This window comes from Rattus norvegicus, chromosome 3 (assembly GCF_021556685.1).
Source record: "Rattus norvegicus strain SHRSP/BbbUtx chromosome 3, alternate assembly SHRSP_T2T, whole genome shotgun sequence".
In the NCBI taxonomy this organism is placed as follows: domain Eukaryota; kingdom Metazoa; phylum Chordata; class Mammalia; order Rodentia; family Muridae; genus Rattus; species Rattus norvegicus.
Window position 1 is genome coordinate 53335601 of NC_141536.1, and position 6000 is coordinate 53341600.

General features: G+C 43.5%; 1 protein-coding gene across 5 annotated transcripts in view; it reads right to left on the minus strand.

Moving 5' to 3' along the window:
* The window catches only part of Abcb11 (ATP binding cassette subfamily B member 11), a 95416-nt gene extending 91595 nt beyond the window's left edge, over positions 1–3821 (minus strand). For 2 of the 5 annotated variants that reach the window (NM_001431473.1, NM_031760.2), the window contains 1 exon segment: positions 3609–3706. The gene's annotated coding sequence lies outside the window, so the exon portion shown is untranslated. 5 annotated transcript variants of the gene reach the window in all.
* Between the last annotated feature and the right edge of the window lie 2179 nt (positions 3822–6000).

Below are 6000 nucleotides of genomic sequence, written 5' to 3' on the forward strand. Positions count from 1 at the left end.
CTGCCTCCTGGTTAATCCATCTTCGCCTCAGTATGCTGGTAAAGTCCACAATGGAAGAGAACACGGGTTCATTTGCCCTTTACACTTTCCACAATTTATCCCTTCCCCCTCCCTCCCGAACTCTGCCCTTCAGGGTCCTTTGCAGTCAACTGGATCCATTCTCCCATTCTAGCCCTTCAGCAATCCCACCCACGAGGTTTCCTACAATGTGTGTCTTTCTGGACATCCTTATCGTTCATTTCTGTGTTCTTCCTTTTATTACGAAAATGAAACCTTCTCAAAGACAAAGCTTCAGTCGTAGCCTGGATTTCTAGACTCATAACATCAAAGCCCTTCAGCAAAGACCACCATGAGCATAGCTATAAGTCATTAGCTGAGCCGCAGAGGAAGTGTCTCAGTAAGGGAGTGTTAGAAAGGTCCCATCATGGGACTGGGGCTTCCATTAGGGCAGTGGAGGAAGGGCCTAAGAAAGTGAGAGTTTGCTCTACATGTTCTGCATTTTGCAGTAAAACTGTCACTGTTCTGTGTTGTTTCATTTTACTATGTATGCTTTCAGAGCATACATAGGTCTGAGGTTAGCACTGTGAGATTTGCTTATGTCTAAGAACAGCAGTGTAGCTAAAGTGGTAGGCCAGCTACTGACCATCAGAGGATGGTTTCTATTCCTTTCTCATCATCGGTCTGAATGACGTAATGCTATTCTCTTCTTGACATATTTCACAAGACCCATGTCTCTGGGGCAGATGGCATTCATCAATATTTCTGTGAGAACTGGAAGGTACTGTCATGACCTCTGGGGCGCTCAGCCGGGACAGGCATGACATTTGAAAGCCATTGTGCTGAAAATTTTAATGACTTCAAGTCACAAAGACACTGAAGAATTTTTAACATTAGATGGGGAAAGTGCACTGAAAACTGACAATTAGTAGTAAATAAATAAGGGCTTGTTTGTGAACTTCCCCAGAAAAAGTCTAAAAAATCTAAAAAGAAAGAAAGGAAGGAAGGAAGGAAAGGAAGGAAGGAAGGAAGGAAGGAAGGAAGGAAGAAAGAAAGAAAGAAAGAAAAGAAGAGAAAAGAAAGAAAAGGAAAAACGTCGTAGGATTAGGTGTTCGATGGCTCTCTCATGCGATTACAGCGTAGAATGCACCAAACTGTATTAAACCATGTCATCAGCTGACTTAGGAACAGTTCTGGAAAAGGTTTGCAGTGGTCTTGCTAATCCCTGAAACCCTAACGATGTGGTGGAAATCTAATTCTCAATGACAAACAAGTTGGTTTGGCAGGCTCTTGAGACTGTCAGAGGTTTGTTTGTTCCCTTTTGTTTTCTTATCAACCAAAGTAGTCACAATGCTATTTGAATCCTACTTTTTCAGCTAATACCTTATAATGTTTAATTAGCTCTTAAACTATTTTAATCCATTGCCAAAAGCTGTAATCAGAATTTCTTAATAATTTACAGTAATAAAATTTTAAACCAATACCACAGAATTCAGAGCTGAAAACCAGATTTAGTATCATTTGCTCTGAATTTTCATATATTGACTTATTTTTATTTCTCCCAAATCTCTCAGCAAGAGATTAAGAATTTTCAAGGTCTTTCAGAAAAAAAATCAATTTCCTGAAATATCAGAGAGTCTAGCAGTTTAAAGCAGGAAATTAAGATTTCTGTGAAATGGTTAGCTGACGTGGCTATGTAAGTAGGAACAGCTCAAGAAGACTTAGTTGGCCACAAAAACTCCAATGTCCTTCTCTGTTCCATGACATGTGATATACATACACACACATATATACTCTGTTCAACTAGGGTGAAGTTTCCTTTTGATAAAAGATGTAGGGTTGGGGATTTAGCTCAGTGGTAGAGCGCTTGCCTAGGAAGCTCAAGGCCCTGGATTCGGTCCCCAGCTCCGAAAAAAAAGAACCAAAAAAAAAAAAAAAAAGATGTAATCTTATCACCTCAGAACCAAACACTGAATGAAGGTCAGTCCCATGACCATAACTGGTAGCCTTGGCATTGATTTTTTTCTATCTTAGAGCATTAGCATCAGCTCCTGGAAGACTATCATTGAGCAGACGGGTGGAGAGCAGAAACTGCATGGTTGTCTGTGAGAACCTGGGGTGTGAAGGGTGTCCAGGGAAAGGTCTGGATAAGGGGCCTACCAGACACTCCAGACGAAAGAAGACAGACACAGGGTCCTGAGAGCCATGCAGTTGCAGGACAAAGATCCTGAGAGCACAAAAAGTCAATGTTCGCCAGTGTCTTGTTTGCCCCTCATGGTGGCTGAGGTGCTCTGTGGCTTGGTGGAAATACCAGACTAGAACAGTAGATGAATGGGTTGAACTTCTCTAAGGGTCCACACTAACAACTGAGTTTGGTATTGCAGGTGGGAAGGGAGGAAGAAAGGAGGGAGGGAGGGAGGGAAGGAAGGAAGGAAGGAAGGAAGGAAGGAAGGAAGGAAGGAAGGAAGGAGAAACAGAATCTCAGAAGCTGGTTTCAGAATGAAGAATCCTACAATCCTACCACAATAAGAGCAAATAGCCCACTGCTCTCTCCCTCTCCTCCCTCTCCCTCTCCCTCTCCCTCTCCCTCTCCCTCTCCCTCTCCCTCTCCCTCTCCCTCTCCCTCTGTCTCTCTCTCTCTCTCTCTGAATCATGATTTTATTGAACTACAGTTATTACACTCACGCATGACTTTCTTGTCTTCACTTGCATCATTGAGTTATCTCTGACACAAACTGAATGCCCCTGCTGCACTCTCTCTCTGGCTCTTTACAGAAGATCCTTCTGTGCTGTGTGTCCTCCCATTCCAACACCACAAAGTCAGTTCAGAGCAGTGAGGAAGTCTCAAAGAGGTTACTTTTTCGATTAAAATGTTGTCTGGGGCGCCAACCTTGTAGCCAGATTTACCCTAGTGGAGCTTCAGGATTAGACCGAAGAAGGGTGACAGATTCAGGGAAAATGGCAGATGTGATGACCTTGGATGAGGGAGAAGCCTAGGCACTATCCCGGGAAGGCTCTAGAATGAGCATATTCACCATGGATTTGTGATACCCAAAGTAGACAAGGGAAGGTGGGGAGGAGGGAAGAACACATAGAAGGCCCAGACCCCAGAGACAGAACAGGGCAAGGTATGAAGAATGTCACTGGGTCTGGGGAGTACAGGGCCATCTTTGGAGCAGTTGTTGATCCCTTGGTTCCTGGGGATCTTTAACCCTGGGGATCTGGAGCTTTATCCCGAGAACAATAGAAGCTAATGAGGGTTTGCAGGTAAGAAAACAATAACTAACATTTTAAAGTCTCTGACAAGGCTTGGGATTTTGAAATTTAGTTCAAACAGGATTGTGCTTTTATAATGCCAAGTTTAAAGGCATCTCTCTGGCGTTTTTATTTTGAATGTCTTTTCCAACCCATTCATCCGTTTTTGACACACACACACACACACACACACACACACATTTTCGAGGCAACCAGTATACAAAAAAAGCGCTGTTGTAAGACGGTTACCAGGCCTCCCTCACTGTACTTAATACTGCCATTAACTGAGATTTCCAAACAAAACAGACTTGGAAAGCAGAGGCTTAAAATGCTACAGGCAAATGCAAGTGACTTACCTACAGATGTGAACTTGACGGAGCCAGGAGAAGAGAGAGACCCCACTGTGGAAAGTCAGGATTGTACACCAGTTTTCAAGTTCAGTTTTCATCGTAATAAAGCACCGAACAGAAATCAGGCTTTTTCCAGAACACTGTTTGCTTATAGGTCAATGGCCTAAAGTCCAGCTCTAGCACAGTTCAGTGACATGAGAGGAAAGGTCAAACATACTCAAAGCAGGAACCCAAACCCAGAGTGCACTGGGACATTCTGATGGTGTCAACAAGCTTTGGGAAATTCTGATTTGCCTTAGAATGGGGCCACATGGTAGAGGGCCTGGCGAGGAGCCTGACTTCTTTTTTAAAGCCCTTGGTCTTAGAAAATGACTTTAAAAAAAATCTAAGAAGACAAAACTACTTCTTACCTTCTCTCCTCTATTTGAGGTGACCCTTGTGACATCCTGAGGTTCCAGGCCCTCAGTGATCTAGACCCAGCCCCAAAGTTTCATGGCGAGTTGATAACATGCAATTGCCTTCTCCTCAGAACTGTGCACTGACCTTCTCAGAACTGAACTCTGGTCAATAGCCTCACGCTCTGCCCACCAGCTGTAGCACTGTAAGTAGAAATGCATTACTTTAAGAACACATTCCCACTAACAAAAGCGCAAGGCAAATAAATTTAGAGTGTTCCACGACTTTTCTTATACCTTCCTACTATTAATCTCCACATAGTTCTTATTTTTTTTTAAAAAAAAAGTGGTTTTGTACTATTTTTTACATTTTAAATTAATATAGCCATATGATTCCAAATGCTATTCAGTTTTTATATTTCTGCCTGCAAAGGGGAGGTAGTATTGTTACCGAACATGGGGTTCCAACTTGTGTCCCAAGTCAGGACTGACCAGCTGTCTTCTATAAGCCAATAAAAAATAGCCAAGTTAATAATAGAAAGTGGGGGGGGGATTTATTCAGTGTTCCACACTGGGGCAAAAATACAGAGATCCATTGCACTCCCAGTTTGGGGTTCCTGAAATGAGGTTAGTTTAAACAGAGCACCAAACAAATGCATATCTTAGCAGTGCCAGTCAATGTGTGGTCCTGCCTACCGCTGACTGGGCTTCGGCGTTGTTCCTGAAAGGTGGCCTCACAAGTTGTTAGACTTGTGTGAAATCTCAAGAGACAAGTTCTTGCTGTGTCAGGTATCTCTTCCTTCTCCCAGAGTGAGATACCTGGGGAAATTTCAATTTGGGGCGCTGGGGGGTTAACACTACAATAGTCTGATGGTCAGATTAAGAGACACATAGGATCTCTTTAGAATATCTTCACTTCTTCCAAGCCAGATAGAGGACCAGGAAAAAAGTTGAACTTGCAAGGCCGTGGTTCTAAACACACACTCACCACAGCAGCAGATGTCTACTAGGCAAAAAGGCTGGGTGTTGCAATCCAGTGGTGATGAAGCCAGGCCAAGAACAGCTTTCAGAGTCAAGGAGGGGAGTTTCAGACTGAGACTGGAATGTTAGCCCCGTGGCGCAGAACAACAGAAATGGTGTTGTGGGGAAGTCTTGCACCAACTATCAACCCTTTTGCTTGGTTATTATCAATATGAATTGGAAAACTCAACACCAATCATCTAACGCAACGTAATTGTCCGTACTTTGTTAGCATAGGGAGGTTTCGCTCATTACAGAGGGAAGCAAAAGGAACTCGACTCATAATTAGGTTCTAGCATTTGCTTGCATCTCAATTTAGCTAAGGTAATGATAGTTGCTCTATTGACTGGTTTTGTGTGTCAGCTTGATAACTCTGTAGCGTTATCACAGAGAAAGGAGCCTCCCTTGGGGAAATGCTTCCGTGAGATCCAACTGTAAGGCATCTTCTCAAGTAGTGATCAAGGGTGGGAGGGCCCATTGTGGGTGCTGCCATCCCTGGTCTGTTAGTCTTGGATTCTATAAGCCCGGGAAAGCAAGCCAGTGAGTAACATCCCTCCATGGCCTCTGCATCAGCTCCTGCTTCCTGTGTGAGTTCCAGTCCTGACTTCCTTTGGTGATGAACAGCAATGTGGAAGTGTAAGCTGAATAAACCCTTTTCATGCTTTTGGTCATGATGGTTGTGCAGGAAAGGAAACCCTAACTAAGACACTGCTAACTGCATCACCCTCACGTGAAGTCCACCATGCTTCGTATGAGATAAAGTCTGTAGTGAAGGAAGGTTCTCCATTGTTATCCAAGGACTTAGAATGACAAGCCTCTGTCATCCTGAAGATGCAGCTCTCAAGGTCTCCTTAGATCCTAGCATCTAACTACCACACGGGGAAGTATATGGGGTATTTTACATGAACCATTTCAATGGGCCAAACCTGGAAGTGACTTTCAATACTTTGGTTCGATTTCCACTCACAGAGACTCTGTCAATG